The sequence below is a fragment of the Amblyraja radiata genome, chromosome 7 (assembly GCF_010909765.2).
Source record: "Amblyraja radiata isolate CabotCenter1 chromosome 7, sAmbRad1.1.pri, whole genome shotgun sequence".
Lineage (NCBI taxonomy): Eukaryota > Metazoa > Chordata > Chondrichthyes > Rajiformes > Rajidae > Amblyraja > Amblyraja radiata.
Genome location: NC_045962.1, coordinates 68,274,844 through 68,299,960, shown reverse-complemented (window position 1 = coordinate 68,299,960; position 25,117 = coordinate 68,274,844). Strand labels below are relative to the sequence as shown.

The following is a 25,117-nucleotide window of genomic DNA, read 5'->3' as shown; positions in this document are numbered from 1 at the left end:
ATAATACTGAAGGGCAAACGGTGGTGTTTAGATGAATTTGAATTTAGAAACAGTTGTTGAACTGATGGTATGAGATAAGTTACATTGAAAGAAAGGTTTTTTTTGTATAAAGCACATTCACAGGATATGATTCTAATTGGCAAGGCCAGCATTTATTTTCCGTGCCTAATTGTCCTTGAGACAGTGTGAGCCACTGCAGAATGCGAGATCAAGGTACTATCAAAGTGCTGTAATGTAGATCGCTCAACAATATATTTCCAAGTCAGGGTGGTGAGAGGAGAAGGTGCAGTTGGAGGTGGTGGGGTTCCCACATGAATACTCCTTTTGTCCTTCAGATACCAGGAGTCGGAGAGTGCCGTTGAAGAAGCCTTGGTGATCGCTATTGTCTGTCTTGTAGATGGAGTGCACCACATTCATTGGAGCGAATTGCTGTTGAAGTTTACCGTCTTATATAGGATGCAGCCTGTTTTTGTCTGGATGGTCCCAGGCTCCACAGCAGTTGTGGTATCCATAGTGGGGCACTAATGTAGACATGGGTATGCCTTCAACTGAAGTGGTACAAATGGAAATACAACCAGCACAGAAGCATCCCCATCTGGGACATAATGCAAAGAAGGTCAGTTAATAAGTAGTTGAAGATGGTTGCGCTTAAAATACTGCCTGATAGATTTTTGTAACAATGTCTCATAGCCATGTTGGTTCATCTCCAATAGCACATCCATCTTCCTTTGCATTAAATATGAATCAAACCAGTCAAACATTGCACACTAGTTCTGAGTGACTTTCCTTAAAAGAAGGCTTCCTCGTGTAGTGAATTGCAGCTTTGATGGCAAGGGCAGTCATTCTTGGTTTCTTTAGCTGTTTACATTCATGTTTCTAAGAAGATCTAAAGTCGAGTGGTCCTGGCAAAACCTAAACTGAGCATTGTGAGCAAGCTTTCAGTGTTGGATAACAGTTTTGATGATCCCTTTCATTACTTTGCTGATAATTGAGAGAAGACGGAAAGCATAATAATTAATAGATTGGATTTGTCCTGTGTTTGTGGGCATTAGCATTTCAAGCTTATCTTTGACTTTGTTTAATATATGGTATTGGAGGGGTTATATTGCAACAGCCTGGACAAGGCAACTAGTTTTGATGTACAAATCTTCAGCATTACTATTCAGATGTCAGGTGAAGACTTGGTTTTGTGATGGTGAAGGCTATGATGTTTTTTTTCCACATAACAATAAACAATAGGTGCAGGAGTAGGCCATTCGGCCCTTCGAGCCAGCACCGCCATTCAATCTGATCATGGCTGATCATCCCCAATCAGTATCCCGTTCCTGCCTTCTCCCCATATCCCCTGACTCTGCTATCTTTAAGAGCCCTATCTAGCTCTCCCTTGAAAGTGACCAGAGAACTGGCCTCTGAGGCAGAAAATTGCACAGTCACTTCTTCTGGATTCAGTTTGGCCAGCATTTATTCCCAATCCCTAATCACCACTTGAGAAGATAGAAGGTGCTTAGGTCAACCACATGGGGTGTGTCTGGACTGACATATAGACCAGTTTGGATAAAGATGGCAGATTTTCTTCATGAATGACACCATTAAACCAGATGAGTTTTAATACAATCCGGTTGTTTTGGTCTTGATTATCTGTAAACTAGATATTGCCAGTTTTTTTTAAATTCCAGGTTAATAAATGAATTCAAATTCCACAGCTCCCATGGTGGGATTTGAACTCAAATCTTTAGATTGTTAGGTTTATGAATTACTAATCTAGTAATTTAGCTTCCACCATATCCATATTTGAGATAATTGCAACTAATTCAGCCACATCCTTTCTACTCACTCAACTTCTCTATTATCATGGACAGAGATGTTTTTAGGGAATGCGTTGCTCCCATTATTTGTTCACCATTATACACAACTGAATTGTTGAGTTTTGATCTGATCCATTGGTTCTTCTTGAAGCCAATTCACAGTAAAACTTCATACAGATTTTCAGAAGTGCAGTAGCATTATCTCTAGTTCATTATCTTAAAGATATGCAGGAAGTACTAACTAAACTATTTTTTGTTGGTTACTTTGTTGCTGGTGGATGAGGGACAAAGGATGCTCATGTCATTTCTTCAGGAGGCAGTTCAGAGACCACACCCATCTGTCAGTCAAAAAGTGACAGGAAAATGGAAATAAAAAGTATTGGAAATGTTTTCAAACGAGAAAGGTCCACCATCTATTGACAAGGAAACGATGATAAGCTGGAAATTAAACAAACAGTGGCAATGGAAAAGTTGGTGACAGCCTCGGACTATGTTGTGGACTCCTGGTTGCCACGAATATATCCTGGGATAGGGAAACAGAAATTAAAAAGGCAAATCTGAAAAGAAAGTAATTGGAAAGAACAGACAGTTGTGAGGCTGCTTTAATGAGCTCAGGCCTTGCCAAAGCACTTTACAGTCTATGAAGTACTTTGGACATGTAGAAACCCAGCAGCCAAATTACAGATTGGAGTTCCCATTAAATGCAATGAGATAATGCTCAGATCAATAGGTCATTTTTCAGCATTGGTGGTTGAGGGATAAATGGTGGCCAGAGAGAACCCACTTCGCAACTTCAAAATACCACAGGTAGGATTTTTAACCTGCACCTGAGAGGGCAGTTGGGGTATTCTGTTTGATGTCTGTACTGTAAGACAGCCCCTCTAACGGTACAGCAATTCCTTTAGCACTGAACAAAAGTGTCAGGCATGATCTTTCACTCAATTCCAACAAGCTGCAAGTGCATTTGGGAGGGGGGGGGAAGATAAAACAACATGAACGAAAATAAAAAACTGCACGCTCTACTCTCTGAGAATGGGCAGGAAATGATCCATTCTCTTTGCTGGGCTCATTAGTGATTGGTATTGAGTTGATGACGGCACACCTGCAGTACATGCCACAGAGTAACCTCAGTGTTCAGTGCCGTGGCTGTGCCAGCTTCCGTCGCTACCAATCACCCCGTTAGACTGACCTTCTTATTGAGTTTTGTGATTGTATAATCTAGCTTCTGTGCTTGGAAGAAAGGCAGGCATTTACACTTTGGCAAGCTCAGGCTCCACAATAAGTGCATATAGTACCACAGTGGCTCCATTATGCTACACCGCCCACCTTCAGCACCCCGGTCCTCATCACTGCCCTGTTATAGAATAATTGTTCTGTGCATTGCTGAGATTCCCGACTTCTAGGGTAATGAAAGCTGGTGTGAGCAGTCAAAAGCTAAGCCGAAAGAAAAAGAGTTTTCATCTGTGAGTTGCTGTGAGTTATCCTGTGAGTTGCTCCATGACTTTAATTTCTCAAGATGATTTTTTTAAATGTTAAGGAAAGTAGCATGTCTTTGTAAGCCCACTTTGTAAAGCACGACTTTAACACTATCACTGGTGCTGTAGGAGTCAATATATTTTCTCCATCGTTCAACAGTGATCTTTAATTCTTGGAGTCTTTGTACTTTTCATTTTAGGCAATACTGCTGTGAAAGAAAAGAAAGATCTTCTGTCAAAGAAAATAACTGTGAAAACAGAAATTCAGCGTTCAAAGCTAAATGGCACTGTAAAATCATCTCAGCTAAGCGCTGGGGATAAAATCAGTGAATGTGCAAGTAATGGGGCAGTTGAGACTGGCAATATCTTGAAGGGTTGTCGATCTGAATTGGTACCCCACCTATTAATCTAAAACATTGATTCTGTTTCTCTCTCCACAGATGCCAGCAGATCTGCTGAATATTTTCAAGCATGTTAAGATTTTGTTTCATTTTTCCAGCAGATACATTCTTTTACCTTTTGGGGAATCTTACAGGTTCTGATCTCTCATCGGTGCAAAAGGGGTTATAGTGGCAACAAGGGCCAAGGCATTGACCCAATAGTCCCGGGTTGTGAGGGAAACCAACCAGTAGATCTTACCAAGCAATCGCATAAGTGTAATCACCATATTAGAGCAGTATTGACTTAGTTACGATGCTAACTAACCTCAGAAGCTCAACCAGTAGAATAGGAAAGTGACCAATGTGACTGAAGGTTGCAGCAGCTTCAGGGAGAAAGTGAGTGGGGGAGGAAAGGAAATCATTTATTGTGTCAGAAGCTGGTTGTTTGCACAGGATGTTGAAATGGAACTTCAAATTGGATTTGACAAATGAAAGTTTGTCAAGCATAATTGTCAGTCCTGCTTGTTGGTGTGCATAAGCACACATATTTGTGTGTGTGTGTTTATGTCTGACTGGGTGCACATATGTATGTATATGTGTGCAACAGTATGCGTGAATGAATAGCTCTCTGTATGTTGGGGAGGGGGGCTGGGTGGGTGCAGAGTGGGAGAAAAATAGGTTGGAAGACTGAGCTGTTTGAGGAGAAGGATTCAGAAGAACAGTGGCTCACTGTTGTTTCTTTCAGAAGATCTGTTATTGTTAGAGATTAGCAAGTCTGCTTCATACTGATTGTTCCCTACTCACAGTACGCACTGGTACCTGCTGGCACATCATTAATGCTTTAGATAAATGTGTGGGCCAGTAATATTTGGGTCTGTTTTCTCAGGACAGGGATAACTCCCCTATCTGAATAGTATGAACTCAAGTTAATTTTTCCAATATTTTCCAGAATGGCCGTATCAATGCCATTTTACTCCAAAACTAAATACCTCATCAGAGCAATATTTTTACATTTAGATGTGGATAGGCAGTTAGCATGGACTGGTAAATGAAAATTCCATAATATGGAATTAAGTATTTTTACTGGTTCATGGCTCAAGCTCTCTAACAAAGATGGTATGCTTACTTATCTTGTTTCAATATCTTGTGCATTGCAATTTACCCTATCACAAGCAAACGCACCCCCTTTAAGTAAGTGCTCACTGTTTCCATCCTTATCTACCCATCTCCACCTCATTACACATCTCTAAGGCATATAGGTTTCAGATCGCAACCTACATGTGGTGTGCCAGTGAGCTTGTATCCATGATGATTGAATGGCTAGTTCAATCAATTCCTTAATGTAAGTTTTCAAACCCATATATGTCCAGTATTTGCACGGAATCTCTTCATGTAGAACTGAGCAGATTATTTTTCAACCTACACATGCTGTAAAAGCTTTAGCAGCAGATAGTGAACTGCATTCTCACCTATCCAAAAGCTACTTTCTAAACTGCTCAGTAGGTTAGTTTAACACAAACTTTCATGTCCTTTTAACTTTACCTGTGCAAAAATCATAACGATAAAAGATTGCCATGATGGTTCTCTGAATAGAATCATGCATCTGTAAATAGAAAAGGGTATATGATTCTGTAGTTATTCACCAATGTTATGATTTGGTGCCTGTCAGTAAGAACAATATTTAACAATACCTCTGAAAGTTACCAATTTTCTCTAATTCTACAGCTGTTGAATGCCTAGAAGTAACCAAAGCCTATGAAATAATATGGAGGTTTTTTAAGTGTAAATTTACTTTTGAAATATTGAAGCTAATGTGCAGGAATGTGGTCATCAAGGAGTTAAAAGGAATGCCTGAAGCTACATTCTACATTTTTGCTTTGTGACATGTTGTCATGTGTTTAAAAGAAAGTCAATCGGCAATTAACTGATGCACCTTGTGAAGATGACAAAAGGCATTTTGGTTGCAAAAAAAGAACTGAGTTGTGAGGGGTTGTAATGAAGGAGTAATGACTATTCATAAGCGATTTTCAGTACGTTGATCCACTTGACTGGAAAGTTCTGCCCTGGAGAGTTTGCGCTGTCAGTTTCTTTCACCTCAGAAAGCTGCCGCAATCGGTATGTGAGTGAGAAATCATCTAGTTATGGCTGCAGGCCTGTCTCAGGTCATATGTGTTAAGCATACATCTGTCCTACTATAGGTGTGCGCATGTGAGCACAGAAGGCTGGAAAACAGTGAGCTCTGTACATATTTACTTTGGCTTATCGCTGCTCTATCTCAATTGCTGATTTTACCTTATCAAAAGGTAAATAGTTGATTGGCCCATTAAGGCTTCTCAATAGCCACTTGAAAGTTTTGTTTGTGGAAAGGGTTGGCACCCGATGTCCAATTGAAATTTAACACAGCCACTGCAGGTACAGCAAATTTTTTGAGCTTCTGGTCTGTCAATAATGCAGTAGCAAAGCAATTTAAGATTTTATGCATATTTTAGGAAGCTCTGTCTATGTGTCAAGGTTGCACCATTACAGATCTATTGATACCTAGGAGGTTGATAATGCTGCATGGATTTTAATGGCGAAAGGCCAAATTAACAATTAAACATATTAACGTGCATGGATTGACACAAAAAGCTGGAGTAACTCAGCGGGACAGGCAGTATCTCTGGAGAGAAGGAATGGGCGATGTTTTGGGTCGACCTGAACCGTCACCCATTCCTTCTCTACAGAGATGCTGCCTGTCCTGCTGAGTTACTCCAGCTTTTTGTGCCTATCTTCGATTTAAACCAACATCTGCAGTTCCTTCCTACATATAACGTGCATGTACCTCCTCAATTGACAAAACAAGCAAGTTATTCGGTGCATATTTTGCGATTATTCTACGTTTATGTTATAAGGCGGAGCAACATTTAGAAATACTTATGGTAATGTAAATTGAAAAACACCCTCTTGCTCTGCATTAGTGTGGCAAAGTACAGAGGATTTTAAAAGCTGTAAACTACACTGTTCATTTCATTACAGCCATTTTGTGGAACTCTGAAATATGCCTATGAAGGGATACTTGTTTGCAAGTTCATGATCTGCTGGTAAAATCGGTCTTTCGGGAAAGAATTTCCTTATAAAAATGTAGCTTCACGAACTATGCACATTTAGATATCAGGCAAATCTTTCCTTTCTTACACTTTAAAATCGAGTAAAGAACAAGGCGTACCTGGAAGAGATTACAAAGCGATAATTTAATTGGCAAGCATATTTATATCATAATGATACACAAGAGAAAAGTGGATGGCTTAGAAAATGGTTAAACCACAAGACACGATTTCTGCCTTGGTTTTTTTTCCCCCAGCAATTGTTATTACACATTTGTAATAAAATGTACAACATGAAATAGATGAGTTGCCTCATTCTGTTTTTGATACATTTGAAGGGCAGCAACAGAATAACTTGGAAGCATCCTTGGTGCTGCAATAAAGAAACACACATCATTGCTGACCCATGTCTAAGGAAAAACTGTTGCTGTCAAGAAAAACAAAGCATTTTAAGAATGAAACAAATAATATGCAATTGATCACCCACACTCTTCACTGGTACACCATTGTTGCATATTGTAAAGTGGCAATAGTTTGCCTGCATATTCAGTTTAACACAAACTGCAATTATTTACTAACAATTCCTATGTTCATTTAAAAAAAGATTTGTATTACATTATACTTTACTGTAACTCCGTTTAACTGTATCCCCGGAAAATACAGAAAAAAAGCTTTAGTTCTAAGCAATGTTATTTTTCACTCTTTGAGTTACTATAAACATCAACAAATTCAGTTTAAAAAAAAATGCTATTCTCCACAAAAGTGTTTTTTTAAATAATCACTATAACCATTCATTTACTTTATCTTCTATAAGTACAGACATGTGAAGATGTAACTTTGTGCTTTCCAATTACTTCAATGATAACCTGCTTCAGTAATGCGTGGGCTTTGGGACACACTTTTTATTTGGGGCATTATGACTGAAACCAATATTGTTCACTCACTCACAAGCACGCATGCATTTTCTAACAGGAACCTGAATTGTGGTTAATTTGCCTTTAATTGACAATTGCAATAACCTGACTGCCATCTTCTGAAGTAGCTCAGTGGTGATCCTGGAGTCTTCCAAGACGTATATCTCATTTACAGACAACTGAAACAGGGTATAGTACATTATATAAACACATATAGAACACATAAAACATATATAGGTTCATATTAGGTGGCTTTTCCTTTTAATAAGGAGTCACATACAATCAAATTTTCTATAAATAAATGTATTTCCTATTTTGATTTCAATTGCCTTTTAAAAGCCTGATTTCCTATCTTGTTCTAAATATTTATTTTCTTTTAGCAAATGAGTTATGATCATAGTTCTGGAGTATCTAAGCCTAGAACTCAATACAGAAACTGTCATCATTAAGTCCACAGTACACTACACAACAATATTCTAATACTGCCATCAATAAATGACATTACTGATCACTTCTGTCTTACTAATATAATGGGTTGAGGTATCTGGTCTTACTTCCATTTCCGCCTGGAGGCTATGTGTAGATCTTAACATGGCCTCAGTGATCATAGTACAAAACCAAAATCACCTAGATATTTAAATCCTTAATTATGCCAACTAGACTACTTTGCTGTTGCTAAATGGAAGGAGAGACATGGAGAGAGAGAATGGACAGGGTTAGCGAGATACAGGAGTCATCTGGTAAGAAGCACAGACAAACTCTCCGTGATCCCACTGTAATGTTGGCAGGAATGTTCCAAAACCTTAGTGCCTTAAATACGTAAAGACTGTAATGGAATTGCTGGTTCCCCTTGGATTTCTTACATAACCATTAATGCAATTTTAATAAAATATTTGCAACATAACTCACTTCAAAAAGGAGACACCAATCTGCCTGTTGTATGCTCGATTGTATGCTCTTTGTTTAGCATCTTTCCTGTTTTTTCTAACACTATATTATCATTCAACAATCACACTGTTAAAAGTTGATTGATAGACATGGATATGATCTAAGCTAGTGGACCTTTGAGGCCAATAATGTTTTTGTGCTAAACCCAAACTTCAGTCATTTGATGATTGTTAATTGGAATAAACTCACTTTGTTCCCAGTTAGCTCAGCGGGGTATAAGAATTAACTTGTGTGGTCTTTAGCTATGTTGGATCAGGAAAATCTGCATCTTAACACCCTATTTTCTCCTTTACTTTCAAAGTAAATCAACAAAATAAGGGTTATTTCCCCCCCAAGCAACTCCAGGCTACTATATGAAGGACTAACAGGGATGTGCACAAACAAACTTGTTCCAGCAAACTCCAAGAGTGGAATGTGCTCTTTCCTTTTACTCACCAAACAGACAGCAGTGGTCCTTTAAAACTTTTATAGTTTCCATAATTACAAGTGTTTGAGGCCCTCCTCATAAGACTGTCCTTGAGAGTCATATAAAAGCACAGCATAGCTGGATGTATTCGACAGATGCTGATTTGCATGTTGAAAAGCATGTAAATGGGGCAACTACTGACTGTCCTGCATCAGACAGGATTTACAGTGAGGCAGTACTAAACCTTCTGCCTTTGAAGAGTGAGAACTATCTTCCTACTAATTAAGTATATGAGAATGTACAAGGCATGATTGGTAAGTTTGTCGATGACATTAAAATAAGTGATATCGGAGACAGTGAAGATGGCTATCAACAAGTGGGTTGTTGATTAGCTTGGCAAGTGAACTGAGGAATGCCAAATGGAGTTTAATTCAGATGTCTGAGGTGAATTTTGCGAATCCAAAGCCGGTCAGGACATTCACGGTAAATGTAGGCCATTGGAAACTGTTGAAGATCAGAGGGATCCAGGAGTACAAGTATGTAGTTCCCTGAAAGTGGTGTCACAGGAAGAAAGGGTGATGAAGAAGGCTTTTGGCATACTGGCCTTCATCAGTCAGGGAATTGAGTATAGAAGTTGTGGTACAGTTGTGCAAGACGTTGTTGAGACCACACTTGGAGTATTGTTTTCAGTTTTGGTTATTCTGCTATAGCAGGGGCCTCCAAACTTTTCAGCATGAGGGCCACATTATATATTTGGCATATTGTTGTAGGCCGTACACGCACACACACACACACTCACACACACACACACACACACACACACACACTCACACACACACACACACACTCACACACACACACACACACACACACTCACACACACACACACACACACACACACACACACACACACACACACACACACACACTCACACACACACACACACACACACACACACACACACACACACACACACACACACACACACACACACTCACACACACTCACACACACACACACACACACTCACACACACTCACACTCACACACACACACACACACACACACACACACACACACACACACACACACACTCACACACACACACACACACACACACACACACACACACACTCACACACACACACACACTCACACACACTCACACACACACACACACACACACACACACACACACACACACACTCACACACACACATTCACGCACACACGCACACACTCACACGCGCACACACACACACACACACACACACACACACACACACACACACACACACTTGCCGATCTTCATTGTCTCCCCGGGGCCATCGACGGTAACCTGTCAGCAGCTGAACACAAACCCTCTACTTGATAGCCTACGGCAAACTGATGTGTACGTTCCCGTGCTACCACAGAACCCGCTAAATAGCCCGCCACACGGAACGTGTTAAGAGCTTGCTGCGGGTCGGATAAAATCTCATGGCGGGCCGTATATGGCCCGCGGGCTATAGTTCGGAGACCCCTGTGCTATAGGAAAGATGTCACTAAGCAGGAAATCACACCTTGGGTGACTAATGTTCTATCCCATACACTAGGGACAATTTACAGAAGCCAATTAACTTACAAACCTGCAAATCTTATGAATCCAGAGCACCTGGAGAAAACCCACGTGGTCACAGGGGGAACATATATGTTTCTGTGCTGTATGATTCAATGAGTTGATGTTGAAGTTAAGAACTAAAAAAACATTATTAAGCTCCCTGGTGATTATTAGCACTAAACGTGCAATATAGTAGTATGCTAGCATTGTTCTCTCCCACCGCAATTTGGTTTAATAGAAACAAAATTTGTAAATAAAGTGCAACATTTTGCTACTGCTATTTACAGATTTACCTCTTACTACCCAAGGACCATATCTTTCTCAATGATTTTTCATAAATTAAATTAGTAAAATCATCTCAGCTCTTGTATATTTATTCAGCTTTTCTGGAAGCCCATCGCAATCTTCACGTTCAGATCCAGACAGTCAAACAGCTCTTTACTCCTATTTAGTGTTTGAAGATTGGAATCATTATAAGCTAGATGCCAGTAGCAAAAGATTTTCACCTTACCTCTTGTTCCTGCCCCTCCAGCCCATCTCCTTCCCCCTTGAGTCTCCCCTAGCATTTCCTAAGCCTGCAATTTAGCATTTGCGCGGCCGTTTCCAACCACAACTTCCTTAGTTTAATAGATACCCATCACTAATGTTCACCAGAATACATTTTATCAGTGCATTCCTGTAAGTGAAAAGTGATATGTTGTTTTAGTACAATGTGTACTCAAGACTTTCAAATAGAAGTGTCTCCTGATTGTTACTTGTTATAATGTGGGTTATTGGACGTCTGAGATACCGCTGCATGGAATCATTGTTTCTCATTATGGCGAACAACTAAATCATCTCACTTACTCAAGTGGCAGAGAGTGCTGCTCCTGTACCACGAAAACAGTCACCAATTCGTGAAAGAGACAGATTCGGACAGATTCAGCTCCTGTTGATTCTTGGTATCGTGGCCTTTGGTCTTGACAAGTCCATTAATACTGTCACAAATGGTGCTTCTATGGCCCCCTGACATGCTGAGATCGAAGACCTTATCAGTTGGTTCATAAAACAGTAGAAATGAAAGTCTTGCCATGCACTTTATCAAGCAAGAACAATTATAGTAAAAATAAACTTCTACACTGAAGTACCTGCCACCACCATTTTGTCGCAGAAGTTGTGGTGGAATGGTGGAAATACAAGGTAATAGGCAGGGGAGTGATTCCTCTGCTTTTACCATAGCCCTGACAAGTCTCGTCTTATAAAAAGTGTTACTTTGAAAAGTTTTTTGACTACCGGAGTTTGTTAAATTTATCGTGATGGATATTTACTCCATTCTGCGTTAAAATCAATCAATATGCAAATAGACACTTTTCTCTTTTATAGCTGGCTTTTTAAAATCAGTTTGAACGGGACAATTTCAAAGTTATTGTTGTTGAAGTACCCAGTAGGTTGCTGCATTCAGAATGGGGCATGAGAATGACACTTGCTAGTAGAGTTGCTGCCCACAGCAACAGAGACCCAGATTTGATCTTGACCTGTGTTCTGTCAGTGTGGAGCTTGCACCTTCTCACCGTGACCATGTGGGGTTTCCTCCATTTGCTCCGGTTTCCACCCACGCCCAAAGATGTGTGAGTTTGTTGCTTCATTTGCTTCAGCAAATTTCCCCTAGTGTGGAGTAGACAAAGAAGGGTTTCAGCCCGAAACGTTGCCTATCTCCTTCGCTCCATAGATGCTGCTGCACCCGCTGAGTGTCTCCAGCATTTTTGTGTCCCCTAGTGTGGAAGTGGATGCAAAAGTGGGATATCAACAATAACGACAATTGCTCATCAATCAGTCTCATTTACTTTTAACTATAACGTTACATGTGGATTTTGATCGTATTGAAAGGCAATGTGAGTTTTACGGAGATTTAATGCTCTGGGAAAATATTCATGTTCAATGCATTTCTGATGGTATAGGTTTTATAGCCCACCAATCTAAGCTGCTGCCCTTCAATGGTATAGTAAAAATAGTAACAGTCACTGGGCATATTATGCTCAGTGGGAAACATGGCTGGTGATAGCTCTCTGAGTTCTGAGTCAGAAACTCAATTGTTTAAATCATACTCTTGTGACTTGAGCGCAGAGAACTAATCCAACAGTCCAGTGCAATGCAGAGATAGTGCTGTGTTTCAGATGCATACATAAACTAGGGTCCCATCTGGCTTCTAGAGTGGACATGAGATGATGCCTCCATGCTATTTCCATAAGGAGCATGGCAGTTAACCTGGCCAATATTTATCCTTCAAGTCTACATCCTTAAAGCAGGGTATGTGGTCATTGTGGCATTGCTATTTGTGGGGACTAGTGGGGTTATTTGCCTGCCACACTTTCTACAGCATGGTAGAGATGACACTTTAAAGGTATTTTGCAGAACATAAGGAACTGCTATGTTGTGAGATCATGAAAGATGCTCTATACGCATTGTCTTTGTATGTATTTTAACACATAATTGCATTTTACAGCAGAGCAGAGGCAATACTTTTAAGTAAATGTTGCGTTCTGTTTGAAAAAGGTGACACTAAGAGTGAAAGTGAATGAATTTTATTAAATTCTGTACTGAGGGTAAAGGGCCTGTCCCACTGGCGCGACCTTTCAGCAACTGTCTTCGACCTTCAAGCTCGAGGGCACTCGCCTGAAAAACCTCGAGCTGGATCGACCGTCAGCAATGAAACCGCGAGCTGGATCGACCGACCGCACACATACAAACACACACACACACACACACACAAACACATCGCAAAGGCGGGGGCCAGGGAAAGCGGGGGAGCGCTGTCTGAAATTCACACCCGCGATAAAGAGGAAGGTAAAAGTCGGCTGCACAGTGTACGGTAAGCCCGGTGGGGAGAGAGAGAGAAGGGGAGAGAAGGGGGTAGAAGGAGTGGAGACACTTTTAAGAAGCCAGACAACTTTTAATAAAGTTTAGCGGGCATTTAACATTACTGGCCGATTTTCCTTGGTCCTGAAAACTCCAATGAGCCAATTAAAATGCCCGGTCAGTGAAGGAGATCGCCTACGGCTGCCCTAGACTGCCTATAACTATAACTATAACTCCCGCTGCCGTACATAAATAATGCATCATGATCAGCCATGATCATATTGAATGGCGGTGCAGGCTCGAAGGGCCGAATGGCCTACTCCTGCACCTAATTTCTATAGCAACCCCACTCCACTGCACTACGTTCAAAACAACCATGCCGACCAATTTTTACTTGCGGAAAATGTTTCAACATGCTGAAACATTTTCCTCGACCAAGCTGAGGCCGCGAGTATGCGGGAACTTCCCTTGAGCATGAAGGAGAGTTCCAGTGACCTCATAGGACCTCCTAGGATCACGTGTGGACCATGCTGCGAGCTTGAGTCGAGAGCAAACTCTTCTAAACTCGCAGATTAGGTCGTTGCAGTGGGACAGCCCCTCAAGATTCAAGATTCAAGATTCAAGAAGTTTATTGCCATGTCAACAAGTTGATAGGAATGTGTCTTGGTTCGCTCTCAGACAGATACAATACAGTACAATACAACCACCACATACACCACAATAAATAATACAGACAATACCGTACGAAGGACAATATATACAGGAAGGACAGTACCCAGCAGCGTCATGTTAAGCGTAAGTGCAAGTGCAAAAGAAAGTGCAGAGTGATTAGTGCAAATTCAAATATCTGATGGCTTGGAGGTAGGTGCTGTCTCTGAAGCGAGATGTTTTACTTTTAATGCTTCTATATCTCCTTCCTGATGGGAGGAGATTAAAGAGGTAATGTGCCGGGTGAAAGTGGTCTGCTATGATTATTTTGGCCTTTCTGGTGAGTCTTGTTGAGTAAAGTGATGTCACTGAGGGAAGTCTGCTGCAACCGATGATCTTAGAAGCTCGGCGCACTATTCTCTCCAGCCGTATCTTATCCTGCGAGGTTGTGTGACCATACCAGACAAGCATTTGCACACGGGTATTGTGGTTGCACTTATTGATGTTCTTTGTATAGATCATGTTTGTGGTACACCTGATCTGCTGGCATATGCGTTCCTATTTAAAGATCTTGCCCAGGTGGTCGGTGGAGCTGTCAAGTGACTACTTTTAGGATGTTATGCAAGACCTGCTATCTGTATCTATGTCTAACTGCAATGCACCTAGTTCAATGCCAAAGATTATTTTACTTGAACCTTGCTGGCTCATTGCCTTTTGAATTGTGTAGGGTGTGGTGCTGAAATACTGCTGAACTGTGTGTCAATTACCTACAGCTCTGGAAGTCTACACTGGCAGTGGTAAAGCGTATCGTATGATAAAGCAGATCATGATACCGTTTTCAACTAGCTGCCTTATTGAGCTAAACTGAAAATGCATTTTGAAATTAGAATGCTCATTCCCAATAGACATGTGTGTAATATGTTTATGTTGTGCCTCTGATCTATTTAACTAATGACATATATTTAAAGAATAGTGGCAAAGTGGGTAACTTCTGTGAAGTGGAGATTGTCATTGCTGGTTGAATGATCCTATTTTGGTGATTGGCTGACATATACTTCCACCAACTAGGATACCCTACTGGAAATAGGAAAATTATCCTTTCATGTCCCGGATTTGGACTCCTCCACACCATTATTCCGATTACCGTTCACTATCATGTGCAATAAGGAAAGATTTGGTTGATGCATTTTTCATTCTCGATTAGGCTTAAGTTTCAAAGCAGTTCCATTGTGCAAGGGCACTCAGCATGCCAGATCTTTGCTCAAGATCAGTTTATTTCACTCATCTGTAATTACCGATGCTTCATTCATCACACTGATTCCTTTAATTTTCCCGAATTTGTAACCATGCTCAGCAATGGTGAGCAATATTCTTAAGGGCTGATAATTGGTGTGTACTGTTCCCTGGATCTGCATAACAACAACCAGGTTCTCTTTGGTCACTAAACAGAGCATACATTTATACCCATATTGTATATGCGATACGATAAAACTTTATTCATCCCCTGGAGGGAAATTGGTCTGCCGACCCTCACAACACACAAGGTGAACAAAAACTTAAAATTAAAAGTGAAAACAAAAAGAAAAAGACAAGCAACTGTTGGCTGGCGCCTTCACCAGAACAAATGAACAAACAAACACAGACTTATCCCCTGGACAGAGGATTCTCAACTAGGGTCCCCCTTTGTTCACCCACTGTCCCTCACAGCGCTCCTCCCACACTGGGTCCCCATTTTTCTTCACGGCGGTCTCCCAATGCCGGGTCCCCATTGTCTTCCCCTCCCCCTTCACACTCATCGACCGTGAGGCCCCACTGCCGCCGAGTCTCCCGCTGCCGTACATAAATAAGCTTTCTTGTCCATGTGGTATTGTCATCACCTGCTCTGTAATGTACAAGGCCAAGGCCAGTGTTGGCTATGTTATTTTTAAATATCATATTTTAACTGTAGTCGACCATATATACGATCTGCTCTCCTCTAACCCTCAGTCTCCCACCAACATGGAAAGGTTACACGAATGGAGACACAAATGACTGCAGGTGCTGGAATCTTGAGCAAAAAAAAAAGAACTGCTGGAGGAACTTAGCGTGTCAGGCAGCTTCGAACTGATAACGTTTTGGGTAGGACCTTTCTTGGTGACTGGAGTAGAGGGGATAGAGCTGGTAGAAAGAGGATGGAGCAAGAGCTGGGCAGGTATGGGGTAAATGTGCTGGCAAGTGATAGATTAATTAATCCTAGCCACCTGGATTCACCTGCCACTTGCCAGCTCTTGCCTACCCCTTCGCCTCAGCTCTTTCTACCAGCTACCCCAGCAGTTTGAAATGGGTTTTTGCCCCTTCATGAGAGAAACAAAGGTAACCCATCGGGTTGATGATCGAAAATAGACAATCTGGAAGTGCTTGGTTCCATCACAGGGAACAAGGCAAAAGAAGGTACACAAAAAAGGCAAAAGAAAATCTGTCTTTCCCCCATGTTAGCACAAATCACGTACAATTTCAGCTCAAGAATTTCAGGCCCATTTGTCACATCCACTTAAACTGAGCTGCTATCTTCATGCATAGGCTTTTAGCACAAATATTACTGAAATGAAATGAAAGTAGCCTTTAAGTAACAGTAACACAAGGAAAGGCATTATGACTCCCTTGATAGCTCAGCGCGTTTTAGATGGCCAGTACCTGAATTGTACAGGCCAGGAAGTTTTATTCACAGCATGTTAATTTAACTGTTTTCAGCAGAAGCAGCTAGCCCCCTTCCCGCCCCCATCACGTGCCCTCCTCCACCTCTCCTTACTGGGTGCATCAATTCCTGGAATGGGAGTGGTGGGTGGGAAATGACCACGGTTCTCACACTTGATCCTAATCAAAGTCCTTCCCTGCAGCAGAACAGGCTTCTTTTGTCTTCTACCCATGTTCTTCAGGGATGCTGCCTGACCTGCTAAATTACTCTGGCACTCTGTGTCCTTTTTTTTGTAAACAAGCATCTGCAGTTCTTTGATTCTACTATCTTCTTTTGTCCCCTCCCAGCTCGGACAAAGGATGTTCAACCTGAAATGTTAGCTCTGCTTCTCTTCCCACAGATGCATCCTGACTGGCTGAGTATATCCAGCATGTTCTGTTTTTATTTCAGATTTCCGACATCTGCTGTTTGTATTTGCTTTTCACTTTCTGTTGGAAGTGCCTTTAGACGGATAAACTATGAGAGCAGGATCAGGCCTGACTGCGTGTTCACTGATGCCCAGCATCAGGTGTAAGACACAAACACTGATTATTGGGCTTGGTTATTGGGAATCATCTGATCTTACTCCAGCAACGAGAGAATTTATTTCAAAGGACAGAAGTGGAACGAAAATTTAAGGGAAACTAATGTTAAAAAGAATTCAGTCAAACAAGAGTGGGCTTATTTTTCCAATGGGCTACAACTATTTATTTCAAAACATAAATATTACATGCCATGCAGCAATGCTAAATATTTAGCCTTTTTGAAATTGAACTGTTAAATATACCAGGGAGCACAAGGGTTAATTATTCTGCAATCGTAAATACAACAGGACAAAGAAAAGTATAAAAATAAGTTGAATTGCCTACCTACCCTCTTGCTTTTCTGTTGAAACAATGCAGTGTGCATTGTAAGTCTTTGTGAACGAGAGTGGGTGGGAGTGAGCTGTGTGCCTTGCCCTTGTCCAGTTTTGGGTCGAAACAAATTGATGCTGATGCAATGTAGTTGGCATCTGGTCAACTCTGTGGGATGAGATTTGCTGCCAGTGCAGTCCCCCAGGTGGTTATGCGCTCTGCAATGGCTGGTGGAGGGAAGGCAATGGAAACTGATATCCACTGTTGCTACATGTAAAATACTTAACCCCAGCATTATTCTCTTAGATAATGAAGGGATAGTCCAATTTATTGATGTTTTATTACTTTATCTATGTAAGCAAGCCTTTTCTTCTACTGCTGACGTTCAGGGGGTTATGCAATGCCTTGCCTAAATACGGGGGCCAAGGAAAAATATAGTCCTGTTCTATTGTTGCAGGGTTAACTTTTACACAAGCTATTTTGTTAAGCCACAGAACTCGAACAAATATTTTCCCTCTTGTTTAGTTGAAGTCAGTTATGCATCTTCAGTGCCAGCTAGGCTGAACCTACACAGGACAGTGCAGACCAAGGATTAGACTTCCAGTGTGTGTACAGTCAGTGTGCCCAGTGCACCACGTTTACCTATTGACCCTTGCAGGAAATTGCACTAAGCAATGACCTGGACTTTTGTGCAAAATGGGTGATGTTTACATGTGTAACAGTGGTATTTCCCTCAGTAAGTGAAGGAAAGTTAGGGACCCGTCAAAGCATGTGGAAATATGCGGTAATATGTTGACATTCCCCACAGCTGATTGTTGCTGTTATTCTGACTGATGTTATTCTGATGTTGGGACTCTTCATAGATTCTCGCCATGGAGTATCACCACCCCAAGTTCCCCAGAAGTTATGTAGAGAAATCAGCTGACAAAGAAAACCAGGTGCTTTTGTTGTTTTTAATTAATTTTGAAATTAAATTAAAGACATTCACAAACATATTCACTTTTTTAAATAATTATCAATGTGAGAAACACACACTAACATTCAAATTCTTTGATAGCATTGATAGACAGTGTCCTCCAGAGGTGTGTCTTTTCCAGCTGTTAAAGCATTTCCATGGGATTTCCAGTCAGAAGGCGCTGCACCGCACAAGAGTTTATTTATCAGGTCAGGGTTGACTTCATCCAGGAAATTCCTAGCAGACAGGAGAGCAACAAGTGTGGATAGCTAACCACTCCCAGGAAATATGGGATCAAATTTTAACTGCAAAACACTTGCCGTCTTTATTTCAATGTCAATTTGAACTTACATTTGAAGCTTGATTAAAACAAAGTACATTTCCCCTCACTGTTGTATTGTATTCTTTTCTCTTGACAACATGAAAACTCAGATGCTTCAGTTATGCCTGGAAATCCTTTGGAATAGAGGGAGGTTTGATACAGAACAAATATTGAACTGGTCCACTGTGGGGATTCAACTCTATGAGAGTATTTGGAAAATGAAACATCTCAGATGAGTAAGACGTGAGTTTTGTCTCCTTTGAGAAAGCAAAAGCACAAGACAATTGCATGGTATTTGCTACAGCAAGAACACAAGGAAAATACTTCCTACTAACATTTGTTTGGATTTGGAATCATTAACCTGTAATGATGGACAATGTCGATTGCATAAACCATGTTAAGGGTGGTCGAGGGTGAGAAATCTATTGCTTTGGCCTAAATGAAGGTGTGCAGGATTGACCAGAGTTCTTTGAGAATAGCTAGCCCAAGCACAATAGGCTGCCTGACCTCCCTCTGTGCTGTAAACCTCTACAATCATGACTGTGATATGATCATCTACTAAATACATGTATGAGTTGTCACTGCTTAGATATCCAAAGGCATGTTTACTGTGTAGGATGGAACTGCAGATACTGGTTTAAACCCAAGATAGACACAAAAAGCTGGAGTAACTCAGCGGGACAGCAGGACAGGCAGCATCTCTGGAGAGAAAGAGTGGGTGACGTTTCAGGTCGAGACCCTTTTTCAGTCTGAAGAAGGGTCTCGACCTGAAACGTCACCCATTATTTCTTTCTGGAGATGCTGCCTGTCCCGCTGAGTCACTCCAGCTTTTTGTGCCTATCTTCGGCATGTTTACTGTGGGATATATCACAGATGCATCATTGTTCTACATTTCCCTTATGGCATAAGAGGAGACCATTCAGCCCACAGAGTCTATGCCATCATTCCAAGACATTTCTCTGCAGCCTTCCCCTTACACTTGCCCCTTAACACCACCACCCCTTCCCCTCCATCTCACTCGGCAGTTCTAACTAAAGCTAGATCAATGTCAGCCTGCAGCAGTCCAGATACCAGTTTGCTTCAGTTACATTTGAGAAAACCCCACTCAACTGAACGAAGCCAGACACAAAGTTCTGAAATTGTTGTGCCAGCATTAATGGTTCAAGCAAAAGTTGGCACCTTTCCAAGGTTGGGTTTAGATTTCTCAAGGAACAGGAAAGATTTGGCATTTTACAATATGAATCGGCCAGCTTTAATCTTCAGGTTGCCATTTAATGCAATCATCATGAAAAGCTCAGTTACATTTGGATTTCAGTGTATGATTTTAATATTGTCTCAGGAGTTGGAACATCATGTGGGTGTAAATCATTTAGAAGCTCAGTAACACCATACTTGCTCAGAGAAAACCCATTTGATCAGGATATGTAGCTGCTTTGATTTGCAGACATACTACTACATGTAAGAGGATTTTAGGTGACTGTGTCATTTATTGCTGCTTTGGTACGAGGTTGTTTGTTTTCTTCTTCTTCCCTTCTGGCCTGCATTTTGTTTTATGGTCCTCTGACGATAAACAACATTTTTCTAATTTTTATCTGGCCTAAGGCTCAGGAGGAAAATCATTGCATGTTTGTTTTCTTTGACTTGTAAATGTTCAAGCTGTACGACGCCCGAGCTGTCGACTGAAGGGGGTTCTGCTGCAGTCCCACGCTCTTTTTGCAAACACGTCATCGTGGATCTGTAAGAGGGAAAGCAAATTCTCCCTTTGGCAAGCATTGAGACCTGACGTAGGGCCTGGAGGGGCCTTGACATAGCATGCCAATTTTACCCATTCTACAAATCCTCTGAGCTTCCAAGTGACAAAAGATATTTCAAGGGGGACTAGATTTATGGTTTGGTTTAGCTTTTGTTGGCACCTATACGTTCTCTCGTGGTTGGCCAAGGAACGGGGGAAATTGTACAGAGGTCTTCCACCTTTGCTGTTTAAATTATTTAACCAAGCAGGAACAAGGCTCTCTTCTGCCTCTTGAGGAGTTGTGGTTTGTAAAGGCTAAAATCGCTTCATCATGCCAAACTGAAAGTATGCATACATTATTCAGTAAAATCTGAGAAACTCTGGCCACTCTTGGGGAATCTTCCTTGCCTGAGCCGCTTAAATTTCAGAAGAGTGGGCAATTTTATTTTTCTCTCGAAGAAGGCTATGTGCGTTCTTCATAGTTTCAAGGCAGCCCTGCATCAGCTTAGAAAGAAATGTGATAACTGATACAGGGGATTACTGTGCAGTTTGATCCAAGTATTAACCGAAATTAACTGCGTTCCAGGGGAACCTACATTTACTTTCTCAAAACATTATTTTCTAAGGAGGAGAATGCTTGGGATTTGTCATAAGAAAAATCCTACGTTGGGAGGGGTTGTGGGATGGGGAGTAAGGTTTGGCAGGAAATACAGCCTCATGAGTAATAGCACAACAGTAATTAGCTGAATAGTTCACTGTCATATTTATTTCAGTTTTGTCAATACATGGGATCATGTCAAGCTATTGATTGGGAATTGTGCCCTCGATTCCTTTTTTGTCATTCTCTCTTTGGTATGTATTTGAATTTCCATGCATCAAAGAATTGTACTGCCATTAAGACATTAGAAAGAAAAAATAGGAAAAGAATTAACGGGCCAAGCAATGGAGGAGGGTAGAATTGAGCCTTATCGTCTTGTAGTATCCTGTGACATACATTTATCTTCTGTTGGCTAAAAGTAGCAGCACCTATCTCCTCCCCTCCCCAAATATGCATGATGGATGTGCGCTGCACTTACACGAAGGAACTGAAGAAGCTGCAGACACGTAGTCTTATTAGATAAGATTCCAAATAAAGCAAATTACTCCATTCTGGACCCAGTTATAAACTTGTTGTAATCGTAGTGACATGTCCAACAAGTTCCTGCTTACAGTACGAGGTTAAATATCTTATATTACTTACATATGATTGCGAGTGCGGTAGATGACACTGACTCAATGAATTACTGACACAACAAATTTTACTCGCTAACTCAGTTTTGAACACTAGCAATATTGTACTTTCCCAGCCGATGCTGCAAACGGAATCACGCTGTCTTCGAGGCCGAGAATATGAAATTAAGTATGGAAAATGTGATATGGCTGCCTTCCCAGATTCTCTGTTGCATGCACAAAACAGAACTCTTCTCGACTAGGAGTGCTACCTCCTCTTTTCACACTAAGTATTCTAGATGGCAAATGCATGAGTTCAGCTGACAAAATGCTTGTCAGTTAGTATGTAAATTATCCGCACAAAGCTATGTGGATGCAAAATGCAACAAACAGCATGTAGTGGTGAAAATTGAGACGGAGGCTAAACAAGCGTATGAGGCTATAGGTCTTTGGTCGAGGGTGTTATTGGAATGAGCTGCCTCGCCTTGGTTCACAGTGCTACAGGTTCATAATATTCTGTTTTGATAGAGTCAACTGCTGTTGTTGGTGCTCAGAGAGCAGAGGTTAGTCACCACAGAATGTAATTTCTTCTGATCTGACAGAACTGCAGATTGCTGCTATGGGTTTTCCCTCAGATTTCAGGGAATTGCTTCACGGTGACAAATGATTAGCTGTTATCTCCAAATAAATTTGATTCGTACAAGAAGCTGAGTCAGGTAACTTCTTAATGTCCGAGGGTTTCTGACAGGAAATGAAAACAGCTTGTTGGTCACATGCGCACATTAAAAAAAAAATAATCTTCCCTTTCAGAAATAGATTCTGCTTTTTGCTAATTGGACACAGGCTTTACCTCAACTCTCCTGTTTTGCTGGATGTGTCTTTTTTTCCAAGGGACTGGGGTTTGGCCTTGGCATTAATCCCATCTGTGAGAAGGTGGGCGGTAAAAGTAGAGGGAGGGGATTGGAAACTGGGATGGCACCTAAAAAGATATTGCAGTCTTCAGGCTATTGTGATTTTGGAAGCTGCTAGCTAGAAATATATCTGCTTACCCACATTTGACTCCATTTTCCTTTCAGCAGTAAATGTTGGTACTCTTTATGTGTGCAGCTGAAATTTCAACCTTCAGTTTTAGTGTGGTATTTGTTGTGTTTGAAGTTTTTTACATTAAAAAAAAATTAAATGTTCTGACACACCAAAGGACATCAATACATATTGCTTGCATTCCCTTTTCCGTTCTAGATGAATAGCATAATTGGCCCCTTTTCTGTTACTTTCACTATGAGCTGTTGGGTTTTACTTCACGATCACGGGCAGGTTATAGAAGCCACAGATTTATTTGCATGAAAGGATTATGGAGACACTATCCCATCTGTTGCCTACACTCTCTGGATTTTCTTTTATACTTAAAAATGTGTTAAAATTCAACATGAATCACACCATGTTGTCTTGGTGAAAATAAATAGCTTCTAGCAAAATATCAAAGTAATCAGTGAAATTGCAGAAGATGGACAAAATACTTGGTTTCAAAACACTGAATGGGTAGGTGAAGAATATAATCTTTAGAGCCAGAAGCAGTTTCTGGTAGACATCAAATGCTAAATGCATGATTACTTTGGTAAAGAAACTGTACAGAACTTCAATAGTTACATTTTCAAACTTGATAAGCTGTTGAGAAAGAGTTCTTCTCGTTTGTTAGTCGCCACTAGGTTTCTGTTGGTTTCCTGTGTTGAAAGAAGCAGCCAGCTCTCCTGTACCCACGTAACTGTTTCGTTTTTCCTTTCTTTCTCCCTCTTTGAGGGGGAGAGGAAGAATAAAACATTCTAGCTGCCTGACGGTGTCAGATTAAATACTGAGATGGCGACAGGAAGAAGGCTGGAAGGAAAAACAAAAGACAGGGGGGTGAGAGTTATCAGGTTTTAGGCGGAACGGGATGCTTGTCGGGCTCCAATTTACAGAATCCAAACAGATTTGAGTTGACACAATCTGCAATCATTACTGCCAGAGCACAGCTAATTAAGAAATTAGCTTCAGCAATTGTTTGCTTGCATCTTATATGATGAGTAGGTGAATAATGTCTTACTGCTGATGTACCTCGTGCCAGACATATCCAGGCACGTTAATAAAGTACTGTATTTTTCTTAGGGCGGGTGTGGGAATATAAAAATGGGGTATTTAGTCTTGCTTTTGTGACATGTTGGGAAAAGCTGAAATATTCTGGACCCGTAATCACTTCTATCCAAATATTTGACTTACTTTAAATTGTCAAAACACTGATGATCAGGGAAAGGTTAACCCTTGCAATACCTGCAAGGGAAGATTGAGATATCGCTAACTGTGTTTATGTAAAGGTTCATACTTTAATGGTGCACCCAGTGGATTTGGAGAACTCTCCAGATTGAGACAGGCTGGATCTGGTATTTTAGAAATTATCTCTCCTAAGTCCATTGAAACCAGCTGATGTTAGCTTCTACTGTGTCAACTTTCATCAGAAGTGGGTCTTTATCATTAATATCATCTAACAAAATGTTTGTGATTGATTGTTAAAGGATCATGACTATACACCTAGTTCCATTGTGACCTGCTATGAGCTCAAAGCTCAGTTTAAAACTTTGCCAGAGTATAGAACAAGTTAGAATTCTACACAACTTCTGTAATCAAATGATGGCCTTTGAGCTTCTGCTACATTGGTGATCCTTCAATTATTGGAAATAATTTCTTGCTTAAATTGTATATCTTGACAGAACCAATGTTGTTGTTGGTGTGAAATTAAAACATCAGGAAATATGCTGTTTAGTTGCTGGAGTTAAGTTTAATATTTATCTGTCCTTGTTCCAAACACACTACTGACATCTAATGTATGACCATCAAAACCTCTTCAAATGCCAGTGTTTTATTTGTGCTGTGCAATTCAATGCAAGCATTACTGTGAAACACAGGCCAGTTATTTCTGTTCTACACTCTGCAAGTAGTTTTGTCTTAAGAGACCCTTAACAAGGAAAACAAATTCAGTTGGAGATCCTGACCGGGTCATATATGAGCCGCTATGCAATCACCCCCTCCTCTTCCCCCACCCCCCACTGCACCATTCCCGCCCCACACCCCAAAGGTCTTTGTGGCAACAGTTATTTTCCCCCCAGAATTCTAGCAACATCACAAATTCATCCACTTGCAACAAAGTGGAATAAAGTTTGGGCTGAGATGGTGACATGCATTATTTATATCGATAACGCTACTCTA

General features: G+C 40.9%; 1 protein-coding gene and 1 long non-coding RNA gene across 5 annotated transcripts in view; one reads left to right on the top strand and one right to left on the bottom strand.

Annotated features, from left to right (window-relative positions):
- The window catches only part of zeb2 (zinc finger E-box binding homeobox 2), a 130,003-nt gene that overhangs the window by 48,530 nt on the left and 56,356 nt on the right, over positions 1 to 25,117 (top strand). The window lies entirely within an intron of this gene.
- On the bottom strand, positions 1,326 to 18,204 carry LOC116975516. The gene is made up of 3 exons (XR_004412641.1): positions 17,682 to 18,204; positions 11,459 to 11,639; positions 1,326 to 3,489 (listed from the first exon to the last, which is right to left on the bottom strand). It is a non-coding gene; the product is annotated as an uncharacterized LOC116975516 (long non-coding RNA).